Below are 26,787 nucleotides of genomic sequence, written 5' to 3' on the forward strand. Positions count from 1 at the left end.
TAAAACAAAATGGTATTCAGTTAAGTATTAATAACATATGGGGTCAAGTTCTTGTATAACCACATTATACTAGTGAATCGTACTTATAGTATTCAATCCAAAGATTTCATATAACTTTGTTTTACTGTAAAATATTTAAATTTGTTCCCTACAATCTTAATCATCTCGTACCAATACAAGATTGTAGTCATAATAACGAATTAGAGAATTTTCTAATATTCATATAATATTATTCAAATAATAATATTAAATAATCAATATATGCAAAAATTCTTCTTAATTATTTATTTCATAAAACGTTGTCCAACACATATGCTTTTAAGGGCATAATTCCTAACACAACCAGCATTAACCATCTTGGATGGAACTAACAATAGTTTTAGTGTTGAAACTATCCCCTTATCAATGACTTGCTCTTACCCATTGAACTATTTCCCTTGATATTAACAAGGTTGGAGTTGGGTTGCCATCATTGGTAAATTTCTTATTCTAGGAGTTTCAGTACCATCCCTTTTGAAGTAAAACTTACTAACCTTCAAACAAAAGGTTTTGTAAGTAGATCCGCTAAGTTCTCACTAGTCTTAACATATGAGATTGGTATGATTCCATTTTGAATCAGTTATCTCACATATTCATGTCTTAGACTTATATGTCTAGACTACCCGTTATACACATTATTATATGCTCTATCAAGAGTAGCTTTACTATCACAATGTATCGAGATTATCGATACCAAATTTTTGCTAAAATGGATGTCCAACATGGGATCCCTAAGCCACTCGACCTCATTTTCGGTTGCTAATAGAGCTATAAACTCTGCTTCCATGGTTGAGAGTGATATACAAGTTTGTTTCTTGAAACCCCAAAAGATATCACCTCCTCTAAGAGTAAACACCCAACTGGTGGTGCAGAGATTGTCTCCCACTTCCGATATCCAACTAGCATCGGAATATCCTTCAAGTATCCTCGGAAAATTTGAATATTGAAGGCTGTATTCTTTGGTACACTTAATGTATTCTTTGATATTGAGATGACTAAATTTGTCAAGCACTTTCTCAACATAATAGGCTTGTCTTAAAGAAAAACCCCCACTATTTCATCTAACTTTGGTACCTAGAATGGTATTGACCTCTCGAAGTTCCATCTCAAAGTTAGAAGAAATAAACCTCTTTGTTTCTATTATTCCTCTCATGTCGTTACTCAAAATCAACATATCATCTACATGAAGACACACTAGTATGACATGGTCATCACAAATCTTAGCATATAAGCACTTGTCCGCATTGTTGTGTCTAAATCTACCTGAAACAATGACTTTATTAATCTTCTCATGCCATTGTTTTGGAGCTTGCTTCAAACCATATAATGACTTAACAAGTCTACACATTTTATTTTCATTTCCTTGAAGAACATAACCTTTGGTTGTTCCATATAGATCTCCTCCTAGAGATCTCCATTTAGGAATGTCATTTTGACATCCATTTGGTGAACATAAATGGTATATATAGATGATAAGGCAAATAACAATCTAATAGAAGTGGTTCTTGATACCAGCCCATATGTGTCAAAGTAATATATTACCTCATTTTGTTTAAATCCTTTCGCTACTAATCTAGCATTAAATATTTGTATGGTGCCATCAATATGGTTTTCTCTTCGAAATAACCATTTGCACCCAATTGGTTTAAATCCTTGTGGAAGGTCAACCAATTCCCAAGTGTGATTAGACATAATTGAAAGTTTTGGGATCATCTTCTATTTAAAGTAGTATTGGATATTTCCATGTAACTTCTTCATTATTTCCTATACTTGAGAGCACTTTTCACTTGATCCCAATTCTTTAATGCTTTGGCTTCTTCTAGGCAACAAAGGTTGCTCATCAACCATTTTAGGAGTCTCATCTTGAGCCTCTCTAATTTGAATAGGTTCTTTTAATTTGTTGTCATCACATGACATGTTCTCAAAGAACTTAACCTCTATTGATTCAATGATCACATTAGACTCCAAGTCTAACAATCTATAAGTTTTTCTATTTGAGGCATAGCCCCCAAATGCACATCTTATAGACCTTGGACTCAACTTGGTTCTTTTAGGGTTTGTGTTATTACAATAAGCAAGACACCCTCACACTTAAAGATAATTAATATTTGGTTTCTTTCATTTCCATAACTCATATGAAGATATATGGTTTTTCTTCATGGGAATACGATTCAAATATGACATGTGGATAACAAGACTTCACCTCACAAATTAAAACTCAATTTCGAATGTAATAGCATAGCATTAATCATCTCAAGAAATGTTCTATTTTTTCTTTCAGCTATACCATTTTGTTGTGGGGTATATGGGGATGTGCATTCATGTACTATTCCATACTCTTCACAAAACATGTTGAAATCATTTGAAAAATATTCACCACTCATATCACTTCTAAGAACTTTTATTCTCCTTTCTAATTGATTTTGAACTTCTGCTTTATAAGCATTAAACACATTAAATGCATCATCTTTGTTCTTGAGCAAATAAACATATGTGAACCTAGAACAATCATCTATGAAAGTAATAAAATATCTACTTACTCCTCTAGTCAACATGTCATTTACTTCACGTAAATCACTATGTATCAAATCTAACAAGTTAAAATTTTTATCAACACTAGGAAAATGTTTCTTAACCATTTTAGATTTTACACATAGTTCACACTTATCATGCTCAACATTATCACTATTAATCAATCCATATTTAATTGTTCTTTTAATTGTGCTAAATCCTATATGTGCAAGTCTAACATGCCATAAAGGCATATAACACGAAGAACTAGAAGTTTTAGTGTTCATGTCATCAATAGAGGTACAAAGTTTAAACATGTCTTCATAAGCATATCCCTTCCCCACAGAAATGTTCCCTTTGACAAAGTAGGCTTGATGGAATCTATCACAACCTTGATTCCCCATTTGTCAATCAAATTGTCACTCACAATCTTTTTACTTATTTTCTGGTACATACAAATCATTGGTCAGTAGAACCTTCTTGCCGGAAGTGAAGAATAGATCAATAGTTACCTTGCCTTCAACCTTGGACCTTTTCACATTGCCCATTTAGATTCCATACCCTTCCTTTGAAGTCTCGAAGGTCTTGAATACAGATCTATCATAAGTAACATGGATGGTGGCACAAGTATCATACCACCAACTTTTTACTTTTCCATGTATGGTATTAATCTCAATTAGTGTTGCCACTAACTCTTCTTCAGTTGGATTCACTATAGGCTCATTGTTGTATCTCATCTTGAACCTAAAATCCTTTGCAAAATGGTCATTCTTACCGCACACAAAGAAGATCCTTTGGAACTCTTGAATTGACCTTCATTCTTCTTGTGTCCCAAGGGTTTGTAACCCTTGCCTTTAGGCTTCGCAATTCATTTGCATTTGTTGTTATTGAGAGGTTTAGCCACCACATTGGCCTTAGAAGTCTCTCCATTAGACTCTTCCATATTCTTATCTCTAGAACGGGATTCTTCCCCAATCCTTAAATGTTTGAGAATATCATCCAATAAAATCTCCTCATTCTTGTTGATGATTTTCTTTCTATAGCCCTTCCAAGATGGAGGCAACTTGGCTATGAACCAACAAGGAATTGTTCATGTAATACAATATTAAGGGTAGATAACTTATTTTCAATGCATGTATTTGGGGTAGAAGGGGTTTCACATCATAAAACTTAAATTCCATATATTGAGTAATAATGAATTTCTTTGTACCTTCTTCTTTTGTTTTGTATTTGTTCTACAATGCCTCTAAAATTTCCTTAGCAATATTTGTGTTGGTGTAAAGATCATACAACTAGTTGAGAGAGCATTGAGGATGCGACCCCAACAAATTAGTTCAGCTTCTTCATGTTTCTTCCTTTCTTTGATGATTTCTTGAGTATCATCTTCTTTGGCGGGTTCTATGGCCTTCCTTTTCTAGGATGTAGAATATCTTGAGAGTAGTTAGCAGAATCCAATTTTTTTCTTGCCAATGCACAAACTTAGTTCCATCAAATCTGAAAAAACTTGAGGATGATATTCTTGCCGAAAATTGTGAAATTAAGCGATTATCTAAAAAAATTAATCACATGGTTAAAGGTGTGAAAATACTTAATCCAAATTCTATGATTTTGGATGATGTAATTTGTGTAGGACAAAAAGTTGGTAACGTTGTTGGATTAGGATCAGATGATGGTTTCAAATATAAAAGAAAAACCACTTTTGTAAAATCTGGAATCTTTGCTACTGTTTCAACAATTGACGCTTCTGTAGGTACATCTCAAGTGTTTAATCTACAAATGATCAGTCTGTCACAACATCTGCAAAAAAGACGAAGTTTTTTCAAAAAGGAAAAACTAGTCATTTTTTTCCAACTTGTCATTTTTGTGGTGTAAAATGGCACATTTGACCTAGGTGATTTACTATGATGAATCTTTTCAAAACAATTATTTCAATCATTATAGTAAGACAAGTCAGGTTGTGGGAAAACACCCAAAAAGATTTGGGTAAAGAAAAAAAAATCAAATTGATTCGTTGCTTTTACTTGTAATAAAAATCGTGCTTGATTCTTGGTATTTTGATAGTGGATTTTCCAGACATATGATAGGTGATAGGAGTACACTCACCAATTTCAAATTTTTGAAATGTGATGTTTTAACTTTTGGTGATGGCATGACAGGAAATATTGTTGGAAAAGGTACCCTAAATCTTGATGGGTTGCCAAAATTGAAAAATATTTTACTTGTTGAAGGACTTAAAGCTAATTTAATTAACATAAGTGAAATTTGTGATCAAGCCTTCACAGTAAACTTTTCTCGTGATGATTGCAATATTGTTGTTCAAAATGGTATGAGTGTGTTGAAAGGATATAAATCTCCTTATAAATGTTATACACTTTCACAAACACTCACATGTCATTCGGCCATAGGTAATACAACTGACTTATGACATGAAAAACTTGGTCACATTAATTTCAAAAACTTGAAAAGAATTGCTAGTGCAGGTCTTATTCGTGGGTTACCCAACTTGGGTAAAGAATTTGCAGGTAAATGTGAACCCTGCCAGTTGGGCAAACAATTGAAAAATTCTCACAAAGGTGTTACAATAATTAATACTTCAAAGGTTCTTGAACTATTGCATATGGATCTCATGGGTCCTATACAGGTTGAAAGTATTAATTGTAAAAGATACATTTTTGTATGTGTTGATGATTTTTCTCGTTTTACTTGGGTCGATTTCCTAAAAAAAAAAGCAGATACGTTTGATGCTTTTAAAACTCTTTGCATAAAATTAAGAGTTGAAAAAGATTGCAACATAGGAAAGATTGTGAGAGTCACAAGTGATCACGGTAAGGAATTTGAGAATACTGTTTATGATGATTTTTGTAAATCTCTAGGTATTTGTTATGAGTTTTCAACACCCAAAACTCCTGAAAAAAATGCAGTAGTTGAAAAGAAAAATCGGACCCTGGAAGAAATGGCTAGGGTAATACTGAACAACAAAAAGCTTTCAAAAAGACTGTAGACTGAGGCAACTAACACTGGCTATTACATAATAAACCATGTGTTCTTACAACTAGGTACTACCAAAACTCCATATGAGATTTGGAAAGGTAAAAGACCTAACGTAAGATATTTTCATGTGTTTGGTTGTGTGTGTTACATCCTTAGGGATCGAGAAAATTTCGACAAATTTGACGCCAAAAGTGATGTGGGTGTTTTTCTTGGTTTGTCCACTAATAGTAGAGCTTATCATGTTTATAACATGAGAACTCAAACTGTTAGGAGTCTATTAACGTTGTTGTTGATGATTTGAAAGATTTTTCTGAATAATCCAGTGAAGAAGAAATTGATAGGTTAATCGATGAAAATACTCAAAAAGAATCATCTAATGTGACTGAAAGTGATTTTATGCCACATTTTCATAAAAAGTTGTAACGGAAATTGAATCTATTCCAAAAACCTTTGGACGAACACTGAATGAAGGTCTAGAAATTATCACAGACTCAATTCAAAGAGAATCTTCTGCCAAAGTAAAAAACAATCACCCTACTGACCTCATTCTTGGTAATATTGAGGAAAGTGTGGTCACAAGAAAAATGTATGTCAATCTGGTTCAATTTGTATGTTTTACATCAACTTTTGAACTAAAAAATGTGAAAGAGGCATTCAATGATGAATCATGGATAAAATTAATGCAAGAAGAACTAGAGCAGTTAACAAGAAATGAAGTATGGAATCTTGTACCTAGACCTAGTCATACAAATGTTATTGGTACCAAATGGTTCTTAAAAAATAAAACTGATGAATTTGGTACAATAGTAAGGAATAAGGATAGGTTAGTGGCACAGGGGTATACTCAAATTGAAGGTGTGGATTTTGATGAAACTTTTTCCCTTGTTGCAAGACTTGAGCCCATAAGATTGTTGTTAGTTGTTGTTTGCATTGTTGGTTTCAAACTATACTAAATGGATGTCAAATCAGCCTTTTTAAATGGAATTTTAAATGAAGAAGCTTTTGTTGAGAAACCAAAAGGATTTGAAGATCCTCTTTTTCCAATTCATGTTTTTTCAATTAAAAAAGGCATTGTATAGTTTGAAACAAGCGCCTCGAGCCTTGTATGAAAGATTGAATCAATTTATTTTTTGAAAGGACACAGAAGTGGTGGTGTTGACAAAACATTATTTATTAAAAACATTGAGTCTGACATTATTATTGCTCAAATATATGTAGATGATATTGCTTTTGGATCAACCTCAAACTCTGAAATGCAGGAATTTATCAAGCAAATGAAAGATGAGTTTGAGATGAGTACGGTGGGAGAATTAACCTATTTTCTAGGTTTGCAAGTCAAGCAATCAGAACATGGAACTTTCATCTCTCAAAGCAAGTATGCCAAAAATTTGGTCTGGAATCTGCCAAACACGCCAAAACACCAATGGGGATCACAGTCAAATTGACCAAGGATGATAATGGTGTAAAGGTAGATCCAATACTATACAAAAGCATGATTGGAAGTCTTCTGTATCTCATGGCTAGTAGACCAAACATTAGCTATAGTGTTGGGGTGTGTGCTCGATATCAAGGGAATCCTATGGAATCCCAAGTGACAACTGTGAAGAGAATCATTCACTATGTGAATGGTGAGTATGGAATTTGGTATTCTAAAGAAACTAATTCTAACCTTGTTTTTTTAGTGATGCTAACTAAATTTTGTTTGTGATGTGCCATATCCCTATGTCTTTTGTTCTTGTCCAAAGAGAAAGTCTCAAACATTATGACAAAATGTATTTTTACTACTAGTTAGATTTCCTAGTTAGTATTGTAATGATCCAACTATTTCTAAGACCTTGGACCATTAAAACTACTAGACATAACTACTATTTTGGGAAACATACATCATAAATAACATAACTTTATTTAAAACCCAAAATATTGTACCAATACAAAATAAGGTAAAAATGTGATATGGTATGGGATCCCATTGTTTATAAAACATAAAACATAAACTTTAATTGTTTAAATACTAAATGCGGAAATACATAAAGACATAAATAAAAAAACTTAAAAACAATGTCATCCTCGATTTTAATCGTCACGCAGTCCATTCAATCCATTCATCCTCAACACACAAATCAAGCTGCCATGAATCTTTCCGCCTTCCATAATCATTTCCCTGCATCAAGCTAAAAATAAAGGAATGAGCCTAATGCCCAGCAAGGAAAATCTACTAAAAACATATATCATAAATTATAAACATAAGATGATATCATAAACATATACTATAAAACATATGACTATAAGAACATATAACATATAGGACTACAATATTAATGGCCATTAACTCATTAACATGGCATGTGGTAAACCATCTAGGTCCTCTGTCTACTAATCGAGGTAGGTTAGATCACATGGTAGTATATGATAACCCATCTAGGTCCTCTGTCTACTAATTGAGGTAGGGTAAATCATAACTCTAAACCATGATAATGATAAAAATTCTTGGGGATTTCTATCTAAGCAAGTCATATGCCCAAGCGACTATAAAACATATTCTTGGGGCTTGCTATCTAAGCAAGTCATAAGCCCAAGGACTACAAAACATATTTATACATATACATATTATAGCATAAAACATATCATAACATAAACATATAAACACATATAATCTATCATATTTTCCTTACCAAAATCCGGGATATGGAGACAAGAACCGGATTGGAACACTCCTAAAAACCAACAGCAAAACCATGAGTATCTCTAAAGAATGAAGATGAAAAGAGAACTAAACCATCCAAGTAGAAACTTACTGAAAAGAACATTAAGTTTCAAGAAACTTAAATACCTAACCAAGAATCATAAACAAGAGTTAGGATCTGAAAAGAAATAAAAGAAAACTAAAGAACCATGAAGATCTGAACTTAAGGATAAGAATACCTTGAATGATCTTATGAATTGATCTAAGCCTCGATACCGAAATCCCACTATATCTCACTTCCCAGGTGTTTAGAAAAGCTTAGAATGATAAAGCTTTTAACCCAAAACCCAAGTGTTTCTCTCTATAGTAACCTTAGCAACTTGGAGGCTCTGAACAAATGCTTGAAGAATGAAGAAAATGGCCGAGTACTAGGTCCTATTTATAGAGTTCAAGTAGTGAAACTAACCCCTTTTAATTTGAATAAGTAAATGAATATAAAGTGAAAAAGATTTGAATTTTTGTTCAACAGACGCCCAGAACTCGATCAAAATCGTTCAAAGGCAAGTCTAAGTGGTTAAGGCTATTTTTAAAATTAAAATCACAAACTTTCAAAAATGAAATTTTGAGCCGATATATCGCCCCCTATAGGCGATATATCGCCTCCCCCATATTCCCGAGCCCCGTTCGATCGTTCGTGCGAAGTCAACGTATTTTCCGTATCTTCTGTAGGCGATATATCGACCCCTATAGCTGCGATAAATCAGCATATGTTGATATATCAAACACGTATTTGCACTTTTTCAGCATATTTTGAATTGATAAAACAACTTTGACTAAGTCTAAACGTGATCCTAACAGTTTCTGGAAGGTTCTAGAGCTTCTAGATCTTTCTTTTATTTAATCTATTCATAAAAAATACTTAAATCCTTAATAAACATGATTATGACAAGTATCACCTTCTTAATAATTCTATCTAAACCTTAGGTTATAATAAATAATATTTCTAGAACCAACAATATTAATCAAACCTTATGTTATAATTAATATTCTTAAACTATAGGTTAAACTTATAAAATCCATAACTGTTGCTATGAGTTTCCAACCAAGTCTCGGCTTGAACCAAAATCCACGAAAACTAACTACTGCTACTATCTAGATTGCTAAGTAAATATTTTGGGACACTACAAATATATATGATGCATATTTTTTCAAAAAATAAAATCAAAATAAATAATCCCCCCAATAAATATTTTTCCAAATCAATCTGTGTTTATAGTGTGTGAGCAATGATCCTTAAACGGTATTTTCGGGCTCCATTTTAGAATAGAGCAACTTGCATTGCTGTGTGATTCTCATCTTTGAGTAAGCTGGAACTATGTAACTAAAATTTTGTAGAAGATACTCTACCATTGATAATGGTTTCCTTCAATTTAGTGTGAAAGCGTCTAATTTTGGTACTCTTTGAGAAAAAGGCTAAAAAATTACCACATAGGGCAATGACCCTAAAAAGGCTAAAAATTTCCATACAGGGCAATAATCTCTGCTTTCACAATCACATACAAATGCTTAAGATATATTGCTAAGAAAAAAAATTATAAGACTCATACACACTTATTGATTTGGTTAAAATACATTTTGTGACAAGACTAAATATTTTGTGATTTTTTAAAAATAAAAGCATGTTCTATATTAAATATATTTTCCAATCTCATAGTAAAAATATGTTATGAATTAATGTTTGTTACTTTCTCCAAGGACAAGGCACGAAGACATTGAGCACAATCAGAATGGAATATTTTTGGCAATCTTTGTTTTTTTTAATTTGTATACTATATTATGTATATAAAGAAAGAAGGGAAAAGGACATACCGTGGTTATCAAGAAAGGGAAATGTGGTATTTATATGCTGCTTTTTATTTTTTCACTTATTATATTATTTGACTTCAAAAGTTTCTAATTTTTGCTTGTATTCCTTGACTGTGCAAAAATCTTTTTGGGATATGAATTCATTAATTTGCATATATCAAAAATTGGTCTCAGAAAGAAATTTATTTCAAATCCCTACTCCATATGGTTCTTATATACATGGTCACCAAAGCGCTCTCATGGCGGCTCCACTTGCCTATGACAAAGCCCCATGCAAAGGTATCTCAGCTTCTCTTGAACTAACTGGGTTCAAAACTCATTGGAACCCATTAGAGAAAGCCCCATCTGAAACCCATTGGAACTCATCACTATCACCCGATGTTCTGGCTCCTACGAAAAAATTTAAAGGGTGTTTTCAGGTCATAGCATCTCTTTGTATGGCGTTACTCTTTTGGCTTATTGATAGACAAAAGGGGGAGTAATTTTGTGTTTTAGGAGTTATTTCTTATTTTGATGGTTAAATGTTAAACTTTGATAAAAAGTTAACATTGTATGTGATACTATTTTTATGCTTGATATGTCTTTCGCAGGGGGAGTTGATGTTACACTCTATTGATATACATGGTCAGAAAAACACACCAAATTGAGTAATTACTCTGAATTACACCCAATTTTAATTACAGGTTAGCTTCCAAACGCACTCTTAATGTTATATTATTTTATAATATAATTTTTTAGATTAAATAAATGTGACAAAGAGTGTCACATATTGTAACATATAAAAGAGAGTTACAATATTTATATATGTGAATATCCAAATATGTAACATATGTTACATATTTGGTGTTACAAATTCAGTTAAAAATTTGTAACTTCCAAATATTGCCCATTGTAGTGTAGATTTGTTGTTACATAATTTTGAGTTGAATTTCTTAAAGGCATAAGTGAAATGATTGTTAGAGATATGATTTTAACCCCAATAATGTGTTTAGGGGTTACAAAATCAATTGGGAGTAAATTGGAACCGTTTGGAAAAATTGCACAAAAAAGTGTGAAATTGGGCAGTAGCCGCGACCAGAGGTGTTGGTGGTTGCGGCCAGGGGGACAGAGACTAGTGGCCACGACCACTGATTCTCCTGGCCACGGCCAGTGTGGCTGACAGACCAAAAATTTCAGTTTTTCCAACTTTTTTGAACGGCTCCAAAAACACAAATAACTCTCAAATCTCATTTTTAATTCCATAAACATCCAATTAATCATTGGTAACAGCCATGGGGGTTGGTGGAATTTGAAATTGTCTCTAAACCCTATAAATAGAAGCCTATTGCTCACTTGTAAGACACAATTTTTCTATTCATTAGAGCACTTGGCTAGAAAACACCTAGAGACTTGATAATTCCAGAAAGTTATTTCCAAAATAAAGAGAGATCCCTTAGTGCCTGAGTTAGGGGTAAATAAGCTTTTGGACAAAGGTTTCAAACCTTGTTCAAGTTGGTGATCCCAAAAACTCTTCACTTTAGTTGTATGAGTGAGACTTCTTTGTTTATTGTTATTGTTCTTGTAAATATCGAGTAATATCCTAAGAGATATTTGAAATGGCGTCCATTCTCGAAGGCTTTACAAGGTCTAATGTGCCCACACCAAGGTGATAAGCTAAAGTGTCGAGGTACATAGACACGAGCATCCGAGCATAAATCTTCAAGGGTTGTCGTGTGAGGGACTCGCCATGCAAGGCTACCCTATGTCTCGCTATGCGAGGCTTCCTTGTGTTGCGCCATGCGAGTCCCCCGCGCACACCTAAGTACCCAGAGGCGGGTACCTAGAGGCATTACCCTCGTTATGCGAGGGTCAAGGCGAGTCCCCCGCGCACACCCAAGTACCCAGACGCGGGTACCTCGAGGCATCACCCTCGTCATGCAAGGGTCAAGGCGAGTCCCCCATGCACACCCAAGTACCCAGACATGGGTACCCCGAGGCATCACCGTCGCTATGCGAGGGTCAAGGTACGCCTCCTGCGTGCCCAAGTGCCCGGACATGGCAACCCCGAGGCATCACCCTCGCTATGCGAGGGTCAAGGTGAGCCTCCCGCGCCCCGCGTCTACGAGAGATGTCACACCCAGCCGCCGTGTGATCAGCCTAGGCTAACCTCGCTATGCGAGAGGCCAGCCCCACCGCTTCTCACGGGTCCCGCGCCTATGGGCGCATGCGTCCGCATCGTTGGCCACCCTCGCTAGGTGAGGGCATAGCCCCACTACTTCTCATGTTTGGAGCCTCCTCAATATGTGTACGAGGAACACTTGGAAACACCAGATGGATATGTCAAATGAACATTAGGTGCCAAACGTGAGGTGATGAGCACGACTGGGTGCAAGGCACGTGTACTGGCACGAGATGTACGATTATGAAGAGGATGGAGGCGTGGCTCTGCCATCTGCATCTGAGGAGTAGTGGCAGTACGAACCCGTACGGAGAGTGGAGGCACTGCCTGAGCACCCCCGACAATGTTCCAGAGTCCACAGTATGATGTCCTACACCACTACTTGGGCATTGTCAGGGTAGACACAACTATGTCTTGAGCCACTACCCTGACCCTGTACCTGCATACGTACACGTCCCATGGGACCCACTTGTATCAGGGGGCCAATAGAGCCCACCTATAAATAGATTTCGACCCCTCAGGTTAAGGGGTTGGAAAACTAATGGTATGAGATACACTTAAGAAATACAGGATCCTTGTTTCATTGTTACTTTGGTTTTTTCTGTTGATTCAAGTTTTTCCCATCTGATTCTAAGCTTTCCGTAGTATAAAAATCTGATTTTTCTAACCTTTAATCATTGACGAATTCTTATCGTCAACAGTTTGGCGCCGCCTGTGGGAAACTAAGTACCAAGCTACTATTCTACCATTACTCCCAGCAAGATGAAATGCTGAGACGTTCAAAGCGACTCAGGGAGCCACGAAAGGTGGAAGTCCACCTTAACGGAGTTCAGTTGAAGGCCTCGATGAAGGATCCTCCTCCACCCAGAGATGTGGAGCCCCTAAGGGACCCTGAGGTTCACGAGGGTGATAGGGAGGTCTCATCACCGGCCATCCCACCCGGTGAGAATCCTCCAAGGGCAATCACCGCACCACCTGGGAAAGCCAATGAGTCCCGCTCCCTAAACCACTGCAGGTGCCGAACTCCGGCCGGCAAGACCCGGGCCCCTCGACGCGTAGACATGATAAACATCCCCAGGTCCATTCCGTGAGCTCGAGTTCTAAGTCTCGTTTCTATGAAGAGGAGATACGTGAGCTGCACCGTAAGAACCAAAGGTTGGAGACCACCCTGGAGAACATGCAAGAGGTGCAGAATGGCCTGTTGCAAGGTAAGTCAAGCGTGACCCTGCCCAAGAGGAAAGAGAAAGGTTAGGAGGGGGCAGAGACCACCGTCCCGGTAGACGAAGTGAGGACTCGACACTCCACCAGTAATACCCCCAGGGTGAAGCTGCATGAGCGTCCCAGACCATCAAGGCCACCCCCGGAGCAAGGGCAAAGGAACAATGTTGGCTCTCGCAATGACGTCGAGGTCACCTCAAAGAGGACGCCCTCGGATCTACGAGAAGAGCTCAACAAGAGGAGGGTGGATAAGAGGACTACCCCTCCTACTTTCCCCCTGGATGACAAAGGAAAGGAAGATGTTAACCCTTCTATGTTGAGAGACTCCCTGAAGAAGAGGAGGCAAGACCTTAACACAAAGATGAGGAGCCTGCGAAGCAAGATTGTCACCGCATCTGGAGGACAAAGCCTTGAGGATGAGTTCGACCATGAATCGCCCTTCACCAAAGAGATCCAAGCCATCCGACTCCCAGCCAACTTCAAGGAGCCTCATATGACCCCGTATGAAGGAAGCACAGACCCCAAATACCATCTGGACGCATTCAACGACTTGATGAAGTTAAGGGGGATTAGTAGCGGAGCCAGGTGCCATTGCTTTGCTATCACACTGAAAGGACCTGCGTACAAATGTTTCAAGAGACCTAGACCAAGGTCCATCAGGTCTTGGTAGCAGTTTTCAGATGAATTTCTCCAACAGCATCACGCCGTGCGTGATTACACAATGCCGAGCTCCAGCCTCATCAATGTGAAGCAGGGAGAAAACGAGAGTCTAAAGGGCTACATACACAAGTTTAACATGGAGGCAGCCAAAGTAGGGAGCCTGACCCGCAGGGAGTTAAAAATGGCCATCACAGCAGGTGTGCGTCCAGGAAAAAAATTGTGGGATAACATGCTCAAAAGGGAAGTCATTGACCTAGATGACTTCTACGAGAGAGCGTAGAAGTACATTCGTGTGGAGGATGGCCATGCGAACTTAAAGGCGGGAAAGAGTGAATCACACGTAAAGTCCCCAGCTAATAAAGGGTCGAATGGAGCGAAGAAGAAGAGGACGTATGAAGGGTCGAGAGATGATCAACATAGAAGGACCAAGCGCAGAAGCGACCATAGGCAAACGACCTACACCTTCTACACGAACCTGACGGACACAAGAGAGCGTATCTACCTCACAAATGAGGATCAAGTTCCCTTCAAAAGGCCCCCACTGATGAGAAGAGAACGGTCCATGAGGGAACCTGGAAATACTGTCAATACCACAAGGATATCGTCCATACCACGACAGAATGTACCCATTTGAAGGAAGAAATTAAAGAGCTCATCTGAAGGGGATACCTGGGTCGATATGTCAGAAGAGAGAAGAAGAAATCAGAGGACAAGTCGGTGATACCTCAGACACAAGGGGGAGCCCCAGAGACACAAGGAGAGATGAGAACGATTTTTGGAGGTCTAGGGTTTGGGGGAGAGTCTAGGAAGGGTCGAGACAGATACGCTAGAGAAACTAGACGGAGTCCACCACCGTGTGTCATGAGTTTGGAGCAGCGACCCCCGAAAAGCTTTAAGGGAGAAAATGACTCAATCACTTTTACAGAGGAGGATGCACGAGGGGTGCACTTTCCTCTTAATGATCCTTTGGTGTTGACTGTTCAGTTGGCCAACCTGCGGGTGCATCGGGTCCTCGTAGACAATGGAAGTTCCGTAGATATCTTATATCGCCCCACCTTGGAGAGATGAGTTTGGGCGTCAGACACTTGAAACCCTATCAATCCTCCTTATACAGGTTCACGGGGGACTCGATACAACCTTTAGGGGTGATCGAATTAGCACTCACCATGGGAGAGGAACCCCGACAGACCACAGTCATGGCAAACTTTGTCATAGTAGATTGTGCTTCAGCTTTCAATGCAGTATTGTGGAGACCATCCCTAAGAGAATTGAAAGCGATCACTTCGATATATCACCTCGCCGTCAAGTTCCCAACTCCTGGTGGAGTAGCGAGTATGAAGGGAGAACAAAGAGAGGCAAGGGAGTGTTATAACACTTCCCTTCGCACGTCTGCAAAACCACGAGAACCGATGGCGATGGTGATGCATGGGGGCGCAGACCCGCAGGAACTAGACCCCAGAATCATGGAAGGACCAACCCAGTAAGACTACCAGTAAAACTCCCACATCTGATGCAAGCAGTAGCTGTGTTGAGTTTGTTGCAAGTTATGTAGACGGGAATCAAAGAGGTTGCCTAGATAACCTCCCAAGTAGATGTAAGCCTTTTATATATATATATATATATATCGTTGTAATCTGACTACTATGAATGAAAATGTTCACAACTTCACATGTTATTTACTTCTTTATGCGAGCATCAACTAAAGTCCCCGCCAAGACAAATCTCACCAGGCACTTGGGGGGTAGGACAACACGAGTATAAAAAAATCTCTTATATTCAAAAGGATTAGCTACCCTTATGAATATCAAGGGAATAGTTTAAAAGGATGACCTCCAACTAAAGGCCGACACCCCAAGAGGTGAGGCCATAAGGAGGGAACCTCCCAATAAGTCTAGAACGGCCATTAAGCCGGCTAGCCAAAAAGGTTCCTACAAGAGACCCTTGAAAAAATAGTACTATGTATAACGACGAGAAGGACGCTCCTTGCAAAAAGTAACAAGCGCACACAAAGAATGTAAAAGGACCCCAATAGCCCAATGGGTTAACGTGTCCTTACAAGTATAATCAAGGTGCACCAGAAAGATTATCGGCATCAGATCAAGGAAGAAATATGTAATCCACAAACAATAGTAATAAGAGGGACTTACCAAAGCCCCTTAAGTTTGATGAACACAAAGAAAAAAAAGGAGAAATAATGTGAGGGATTACATAACAATAACATACATAAACTGAATACAAAGGAACCTACAAATCTCCATCTTGACGCCTCCACTCAGAAATCTTCTCGACGGCATAGTCCCCAAAAGGAGATAGGTCAACGGTGGGGTTAGTCCTCCTGACAGCATGCAACGTGTTCTCGACTATGTGATTCTCTGCGTTCACAAGCTCAGCCTCGAGCGCAGTGATCCTCCCGTTTAGAGTTTGGATGGTAGCCTCCAGCTGAGTGTTGGTATGAGAGGTTGATGTAGCCCGTGCAAAGGCGACGTCCCTCTAGAAAACCGCCTCGGTCAGTTGACTTGACAAGGCATCCTTTGTAGTGTCGACCACCGATAGGTTTGCCAGTGCCTCCTCAAGCTCGTGTTGCAACCATTGGGTCGATGAAGAGTGGGATGCGATCAGCCGATGACTCAAGATGGAAGCCTGAGTAAGGGCGAGGATATGAAACGAAGCCTCGAGGGTCAGATGATATACAAAAGGTAATATATAAAAAGTATATATATAACCATCATAAATGAATAAACTGAGTATCACGACAAATACGTGCAGGGAGGCTTGCATATAGGTGTCCTCTAGCTCAGCCTCGGGGACATTGTGCAGCGTCCCTCACTCACCTTTGGGAAAGTTTCCCATATGATGGCTCATGGCTTCCCCATACTGGCTCGCCAGAGGATGATCCTCAGAAGCAGAAACATGAGCTTGGCCGGGGGAGGTGTGAGTGCTTGCTAAGGCACGCTTTATCAGGGATGGGGACCGAGAAGGTCCTGACCCATCAGCAGTTGTGCGGGGAGCAGAAGAGTGCGGAGTCATTTCCTTGGGTAAAGAGGCGCCTGAAGATGCCCGCCTGGGATACCTCCTTGGGGGTAAAGGAGCCCCAGAAAAAGGAGGAATGGCGAAATTCCTTTTAGGTACGGAGGGGCGAGGGACAGAGGCATCAAAGGAAAACTCGTTACCAGGCATCGACGGTGACATCCGAGAGGTAGCACCGCCAGTATGACCGTCATCGGCTACACCCTTAGCCCTGCCAGCAGCAGAGTACAAGCAGGAGTAGTTCTCAGACACCACTGTCTCCTCAATTTCCATATGGTCGCCCGAAGGGTAGACATAGTCCTTATCGGTTACTTCGTCGTAATTACTTTCATCGTGACCATATACCCACGGACCCACAAGTTTGGGTGCCATAAGGGGTGGATCCATAGGTTCGGGTGACGTAGGGCGTGGACCCGTAGGGGCGGGTGACGCAGGGTAGGAACCCGCAGGGTCAGGTGACGCGGGGCGTGGATCCTCAGATTCAGAGGAAACAGAGCATAGGGTGACTGTCTGGTCCGGGGTCAACAACCCGTACAAGCGAAGGTTGCTCTCTGTAAAAAGGGCGCTGGCTTGTTTGCATCCCTTCGACAAGGCCAGGATTTGCATTACTCGGTCACGAGCCGACCGTTTCAAGTTGGAACCAACAACCCCTAAGAGACCTGCCATCAAACGAAAAGAAATAACTACAGTTAGAAATGCTATAAAAAAAAGAGAGAAGCTGAGTAAAAAGAGAAACCTCTAATATATGGGATCAAAGTGAGAATAGCCTTATGTGGGGTGTTGAAGCTAGTATGTCGGGTCTGCCCGCTATAAGTAAAGAAGTAGTCTGACTTCCACGACCCCTATTGGAAATGGAGCCCTCCACTAGGGAACTCCCTTTAAGGGCCGCGGCTTTCTGGAGTTGGTAGAACCCAGGGGCAGATGTATTCTCCCTTAGAGTGAAGAAGTAATGAACCGCGCTCATCGAAGGCCCCTAGAGTACACCTGACGATACAACACATATAGGCAGCTGAGCGTCACCCAAGAGTTGGGGGACAATTGTCGTGGTGCCAATTCAAAGTAGTTCAACACTTTGACGAAAAAAGGGTGAAGCGGTAAAGCCCCACCAGATCGTATTATGGAATCGCTGAAGGCCACGAACCCTTCTGGCGGTTCAGATGCGCATTCATTGTGCTCTGGTATAACGAACTTGAGATTCATTGCTAACTGATGAGCTTTTAGCATGTTGCCCAGTTTCTTCAGGGTAAGTGTGGACCTGCCTATTTCTTCAGAAGTGTCCAAGGCTCTCTTCGACATCTCAGGTACCTGGACAAAGATAGGTAGCTTATGAGCAATAGACTTTCTAAGGGTCCTGGAATACCCCCCACGTGTCCTATGTCTACCAACATTTTGCTTGACCCTAGGGTGCAAGACCTGGGATAGGAGAGGAAGCACGGGTGGAATCATGGAAAGGAACTCCGATTCAACCAATTCACGTCTACCGCCTTCGAAGGAGGGATCCCTATGACCGGGAGACTCGTCACGACGAAAGGAAAAAGGCTCAGGGGACAAGTTTTCTTCTAGGCAAGCAATTTCAGATAGGCAATCCTGGAGGATTGATTGTAGCTGGGAAATGTATGTCACATGTTGGGGAGAGAAACCTAAACCCGCATCCTGGGTGTTGGATTTTAGTTCCCTCTCCAGGTTGCATGCTTTCTGTTTGAGGTAAGACAGTCTCCGGAGGTAGAGCGTCCGCACACCCCCACGGTTAGAGGATCCACGTACGTCGGCCTCTGAGTCGGAGGATGACAACTCAATGAATACTACGTTGGACGGACCTTCGGAACATCGCCTAGACGCCATGGACCAGCTAAGACTCGAGGGCGTATATGCATAAGGGTGACCCTATATCTACAACATGAGTGTTAGGGGTATAAGAAAAGGGCCTATGCACATGTACTGGAAAGGCCATGCGAAAAGAATGAAAATCTCTGAAGAATGAGTGTCGTGCAACCATAAATTCTACCCCCGTATAGTCAATATAAAGAAAGGAGAGGAAGGAGGCATACCTGGAGGTATATATGTGAAGCCGAAGGTGTGCAAGGATAGATTTATGGAGGCGTAGGGTCGGTTGAGCGATATGCAAGGGCAAGATCGTTGGAGCGAAAGAATGCCTAATGTCACCACAATGCTAGTAAACAAAAAAAGAGAGCAAAAGAATCATAAAAAAATAATAATAAAAAAAAAGAAGGATGAACAATTGAAATGGAAGGAAAATAACCTCAATAATGCTTCTATGGGGAATAGAACCTTGGAGCTCTTGGAAGAGGCTTAGAGGGAATACCACTAAGCTAGGAAAGTTTTGGTGTGGAGAAATGACTCCAAGCCTTGGGGTATTTATAAGGGAGGTCAAGGCCCCCTAGCCATTGGATTCAAGTCCCTATGAATGGTGGAGATCAAGGGTATGGGTAGCCTTGGGATCCGCGATTGAGAATGATTGGTGGTTCTTATGCAATCTTGGAGGTATTCATGGATCCCTCAGGAGTTAGATGGTTTTTGTGTTTCTTTGGACACTATAAAGAAACACTACTTCAAATTTCACTTTGTGTTTCTTCAAGCGACATTGGGTAGTGCTCCAAGGTTGAGTATACCGAAGTTGGTCGTACACATCAAGCAAGAGAAAAAGGAGTCTACAAGCACACTTAAAAGTCTACTTATAGACTCGGGGGCAAGTGTAAATATCGAGTAATATCCTAAGAGATATTTGAAATGGCGTCCATTCTCGAAGGCTTTCCAAGGTCTAATGTGCCCACGCCAAGGTGATAAGCTAAAGTGTCGAGGTACATAGACACGGGCATCCGAGCATAAGTCTTCAAGGGTTGTCATGTGAGGGACTCGCCATGCAAGGCTACCCTATGTCTCGCTATGCGAGGCTTCCTTGTGTCGCGCCGTGCGAGTCCCCCGCGCACACCGAAGTACCCAAACGCGGGTACCTCGAGGCATCACCCTCGTTATGCGAGGGTCAAGGCGAGTCCCCCGCGCACACCCAAGTACCCAGACGCGGGTACCTCGAGGCATCACCCTCGTCATGCAAGGGTCAAGGCGAGTCCCTTGGGACCCACTTGTATCAGGGGGCCAATAGAGCCCACCTATAAATAGATTTCGACCCCTCAGGTTGAGGGGTTGGAAAACTTATGGTATGAGAGACACTAAAGAAATATAGGATCCTTGTTTCATTGTTGCTCTAGTTTTGCTGTTGATTCAAGTTCTTTCCATCTGATTCTAAGCTTTCCGTAGTATAAAAATTTGAGTTTTCTAACCTTTAATCGTTGACGAGTTCTTACCGTCTACAGTTCTTTCCTTTTATTTTATTGATTTTCATCTTCTTATTCTTCTTCTTCTATATTTACTTGTATTTCTTGTTTAGAGTTGAAATCCTTTCATTTCTTTTGTTACAAACACTATTTCTTTATTTGTATCTTTTGTTTAGAGTTGTAATTTTCTATTCTCTTCTTCTACTTCTTCTTATTATATTCATATTTTTCAGTCATAGAGTTGTCACATTATTTAATCAATCTTGTTTATTTGTATATTTTGCTTAGAGTTGTAAGGTCTTTTTACCATTTCCATTGAGGCAATATATTTTTTCCTAACATTCAAAAACATATCCCTTGTTTGTTTCAATGCAAGGTGAGACTGTCAAAATCATGAATCAAGATCTAGTGAGGTTGGATAGGTTTGATGGATCCAATTTCACTAGATGGAAAGACAAGGTGAGATTTTTCTTAACCACTCTCAAGATCGCTTACATCCTAGATTCCACCCAAGAACCTTTCCCAGCGCCATCCGACAAGGACACTCCCGAGGTGGTGGAGAAAAGAAGGAAGAGGGAGGAGGACAATCTTCTTTGTAGGGGTCATATCCTCAATGCCCTTTATGATAGGCTCTATGACCACTACACCGAGACCAAGTTGGCAAAGGAAATATGGGAAGCACTTAAGGTAAAATTCAAGGTGGAAGAGGAAGGTACCAAATTTTTTTTAATTTCTCAATATATTTATTTCAAGTTTTCTGGTGAGAAACCTACTATTCCTCAAATACATGAATTGCAAATAATTGTTAACAAGTTGAAAGTTTTGAAGATTGAGCTTCCCGAGGACTTTCAAGTTGGTGTTATAGTGGCAAAATTACCTCCTTCTTGGAGGAGCTATAGGAAAAGAATCCTTCCTAAAAATGAGAATTATTCTTTGGAGGAAATCCAAAAGCATATTCGAATCAAGGAGGAATCGATATGTAGAGATAAACTTGTGGAGGGGTCTAATGGAGAGACTTCCAAAGAAAATGCGGTGTCACAACCAAAACATCCCAAAAACAAAGGGAAAGGCAAGAAGGGAAATGAGACATCCTTGGGTCCAAGAATCAACCCAAACAAGTTTAAGGGCAAGAAAGGTCCTTGCTTTGTGTGTGGGGAAAATGGGCACTATGTTAGAGAGTGTAGGTATAGAAAAGACCAACACGGACCTAAGCTAAATGCAACTCAAGAGGAGAATATAGTTGCTACCCTTAGTGAGGTGAATGTGGTCCAAGGCAAGGTGAAGGGGTGGTGGTATGATACATGTGCCACTGTCCATGTCACCTATGACAAATCATTATTCAAGACCTTTGAAGAGTCAAAGGGCAACCATGAGAATCAAATGGGCAATGAGTACAAATCCAAGGTACTTGGCAAAGGAACCATTGAAGTCTTTTTCACCTCCTGCAAGAAAGTAACATTAGTGAATGTGCTTTATGTTAAATGAGTAGAAAGTTGGTATGTGGTGATTTGCTTGGAAAGCCTGACATTAAAGCCGTTTTTGAGTCCGGTAAACTTATTCTTACCAAATCTAATGTATTTTTGGGAAAGGGTTACTCTTGTGAAGGTATGGTTAAGGTGTGCACCAATGATGTAACTTTCAATGTTATCAATAAAAATGCTAATTCCGCCTATATAGTTGAGTATGATTCTTTATTTTTATGGCATCTTAGACTATCTCACATAGGTTTTTCAACCATGAAAAGAGTAGTAAAATGTGGTATGATTGCATGAAATATTAAAAACTATGGTAAATGTGAAACATATGTTAAGGAAAAAATGATTAAGAAACCATTTCCTAGTGAGAAAGATCATCTAATTTACTAGATTTAATCCATAGTGATCTTTGTGAATTAAATGGTGTTTTAACTAGAGGTGGTAAAAGGTATTTTCTTACTTTTATAGATGATTTTAGTAGATATACCTATGTGTTTCTTTTAAAGCATAAAGATGAAACTTTTGATGTTTTTAAAGTATATAAATTATAAGTTGAAAATCAACTCAATAAAAAGATTAAGGTGCTAAGAAGTGATAGAGGAGGAGAGTACTTCTTTAATGAATTCAATACATTTTGTGAGGAAAATGGTATAATTCATGAGTGCATCGCACCTTATACACCACAACACAATGGTGTTGCCAAAAGGAAAAATATGACTTATCTAGAGATGATAAATTCTAAGTTGGTGTTTTCTAAGTTGAACTTCAACTTATGGGGTGAAGTGTTGTTAACCACTTGTCACATTCTTAATCGAATACCGATTAAGAAAAATTAGATATCTCCATATGAGTTATGGAAAGGAAGAAAATCCAATATATAGGGTACTTCGAAGTGTGGGGGTGTCTTGCATATTGCAAGAAAAATGAACTTAATAGAACAAAGTTAGGTTCAAGAGCTAATAACTGTGCTTTTGTTGGTTATTCTAACAAAAGTAAAGCTTATATGCTATTATTCTTAGAATCTAATGTCGTGATTGAATCTAGAGAAGTTGAATTCCTTGAGAACATGTTATGTGACAACAATTCTCAAGCTTCAACATCTCTAAAGGAGAATTTGTTATATGAGAATAATTCTCAAGCATCTACATCGAAAAATGATTCTCAAGAGGAGAAATCTCAAAGGAATGTAGAGTAACCCATTGAACTTAGAAGAAGTCAAAGGGTCAGAAAGAAGAAAAGTCTAGGATTGGATGAGATAGATTCTCAACAAATTTCTTTCTACATTGTAGAAGGAAATAAAGAGGAAGTCATTAGGAAAATTCCTATTTTACTTCTTGTTGAGGATGATCCTAAGACTTAAAAATAAGTCATGCAATCAAGAGATAGTGAATTTTGGAAAGAAGCCATCAATGATGAGATGGATTCCATTCTTTCCAAAAATACTCGAGAATTGGTAGACCTCCCACTGGGGTCTAAGCCAATTGGGTGTAAGTGGGCATTTAGGAGAAAATACAACACTGGCGGCACTATCCAAACCTTTAAAGCTAGATTAGTAGCTAAAGGATTTAGGCAAAAAGAGGGTTTCAATTATTTGGATACCTATGCGCTCGTTGCAAGAACAACTTCTATAATAATTTTGTTCGCTTTGGCTTCTATACACAACTTGCATGTTCATCAAATGGATATCAAAACGACATTCCTTAATGGTAACCTCAATGAGGAGGTCTATATGGAACAACCCAAAGGGTTTGTCCTACCAAGATATGAACATAAAGTATGTAGACTTGTAAAATACTTGTATGGATTGAAACAAGCTCCTAAGCAATGGCATGAGAAATTTGATCAAGCCATCATGTCTAATGGGTTTAGGCATAACAATGGAGACAAGTGTTTGTATTCCAAAACTTGTAAGGGATATGTGATCATTGTTTGCTTATATGTGGATGACATGCTTATTCTAAGTGATAGCATGAAAGGGATAGAAGAAACGAAGAGGTTTCTATCATTAACCTTCAAGATGAAAGATCTTGGAGAAGTTGACACCATACTTGGTATCAAAGTGAAGAAATATAGTGGGGGTTTTGCTTTAGGGTAAGCCCACTATGTTGAGAAAGTATTGAACAAATTTAACCATCTCAAGGTTAAAGATGCCAATACTCCAATTGATCATAGTGTAAAACTAGAGAAGAATGAAGGAAGCGCTGTGGCTCAATTGGAGTACGCTAGTGATATAAGGAGTCTTATGTATGATGCCCAATGTACTAGACCTGATATACCTGTAGCGACCCAAGATATATATGTGATTAATTGATTAAATGTGTAACTATGTGGCATGCATGATTTATATGATAATATGAACATATTTAAATGAATGTTTATGAGTATTAAATATGCATGTGGGTCTGTTCTTGTTTATAATGGCATATATGTAATTTTGGCCCGTTGAGGACATAAATATGATTATATGTGTTAAATGATTGAGACCACATTATTATGTGGATATATTTGCAGTATACGGCTCGAGGCGATCCTAGTGAGTGGATTAGCGAAATAGTCACAACAGGTTTAATACCCGACTCGGGGTGAGCCTAAGGATATTTTGGGAAACTCAACATATACTTGGGATTTAATGGGTAACAAGTAAAGCATTTGGTGATTAGTTGGGCATGTCAGGATTAACTAGGAATTGGTAGGATGACTCAAGGAATTAGCGGGAATCGAGGTTAATGACCATTTTTCCCCTAAGGGAAAATAGGAGGTTGGGTAAGAGGCATTTTGGTCATTTTAATTAAAGAGATATGATGGGAAAAGTTAGACTTAGGCTAGAGTGATCAGAACTTAGTGGAACATATTAGAATACTCTCAAAGACTATATCCCTCTCCCTCTTACACATTTTCTCTTTCCCTCTCTAAAGCCTAAGTGAACTTTGAAGCTTTGGAGGAGAAAACTCAAGGAATTCAGCAGGGAAATCTGAGAAATTAAGCTAGGGCCAGCCAAGGAACAGCTGGGGGATTCAAGCTACTAAACTGAGGTAAGATTTTTTTTCTTGTTTCTGCTGGGAATTCAGATTGTTAGGTTGAGTTTAGACTGGCTTTTGGATGTTGATTGAGTTCTGATTTTGGGTGGTAATTTTAGTAGGTTTTGGGGTGAGTTATTATGCCTAAACTATGTGGTTAAGAGTCCTAGACTCGGTTCTGGGTTTTGTTGAAGGTTGCAAGGGATTTTAGGTTGAATTGAGCTGGGAAAATGTTGGAGAAACCCAGGGAATTCTGGGTTCACGGGGGCGTGTCGCGACCTAGTTCATGGGCATCGCAGCCACGTGCCCCAGAAGGCCCTGGGGGCTTGCAGACTTATGGGCGCGCCACAATCCTAGGGGGCAAGTCGCAGCCCGCCTCCCCTTTGGAGCATGAGGCTGGCACCACTGACTTGAGGCACGCCACCATCCTTAGGGGCAGATCACAGCCCGCGTAGGCAGCCATAGCCTAGGTTGATGTTTAAGCTGGGGGAGGCGCGGGGATTTAAACCTAAGCGCTCGGGACGAATTCTACTACCCAGTTTAGTAGAATTCGTGGTCCCAGAGACTAGTATTTGTTTCCAAAACATTTAATTGGATTAGAATTTGATAGTTACCCATTGTTGCTTGTGACTAGGGTTACCATTAAGGCTAAAGACTGAGGATTGTGCTCGAGACCGCTTTTTATCCTTCACTCGGGACTTGAGGTAAGAAAACTACACCCAAGTGGTTGTTAATGGGACCAAGATTCCATGTATGTGAACATATGTGTTCTGTAATTTATATATATGTTATGTGGAATCTAAAAGTACGACCTAAGAGAGTCGGGGCTGATGATAAGCGTACTGAACACAGCTTGGCCTAAGCGAGCTGGGATCAGCTAACCAGAGGGCTCGACCTAAGGGTGTCGACACCTAAATAATGTGTTAACGATGGAATTATATGTTGGAAGTATATGTTTATCATTGCTTAGTTTAATGCTTGTATTCTGCTGATTAATTGAACTAATTGGACTTAAGTTTGTTATATACACTTGTTGTTATATGTGCTTGTTGATTATGATTTTCTTGTTGAGCCTTGGCTCATGGGTGCTACGTGGTGCAGGTAAAGGCAAAGGAAAGCTAGACCAGCCATGAGTTGGAGAGCTTTGGGGATGGTGTGTACATTGGCACCCACTCAACCACCACATCTGAGGGACTCACATGGATTAGAGATCAAAACTGTATTTTTCTATTTAGATTGGCTATTGTTATATTAACTTTTGAGGGTTGTATCTGCCATGTAAACACTATTTTTGGGATCCTATGTATCAAGCACTTGTTTTAATAAAAGTCAACCATTCTACGATCAAAATCTTTTAACCCTAACTTATCAAGTTGACTATAGAAACACATTTATGTTTAATTGACTTGATTAGCGAGTCTTGCACTATTTTAAACACATAGTGTAACGGTCTTGGTTACCCAGGGCATTACAATGGAATTTGTAGTAAGTAAACTTAGTAGGTTTACAAGTAATCCAAGTGTGGATCACTGAAAGGCTATTGGGAGAGTCCTAGGTTATCTCAAGAAAACCAAAGGATTAAGCCTTCACTACTCCAAATTTCCTTCAATCTTAGATGGATATACAGATGCAAGCTGGATATCCAATCTTGGGGACAACTTGTCTACCACTTCTTGGGTATTGACACTTGGTGGGGCTGAAATTTCTTGGGGTTCAAAAAAACAAGCCTGTATATCTCATTCCACTATGGAAGTAGAGTTTATAGCTCCAGCTGCTACCGGCAAAGAGGTCGAATGGTTAAGGGATCTATTGATAGAGATACCCCTAATCAAAGAGAATGCATCCACTA

The sequence above is a fragment of the Humulus lupulus genome, chromosome X (assembly GCF_963169125.1).
Source record: "Humulus lupulus chromosome X, drHumLupu1.1, whole genome shotgun sequence".
In the NCBI taxonomy this organism is placed as follows: domain Eukaryota; kingdom Viridiplantae; phylum Streptophyta; class Magnoliopsida; order Rosales; family Cannabaceae; genus Humulus; species Humulus lupulus.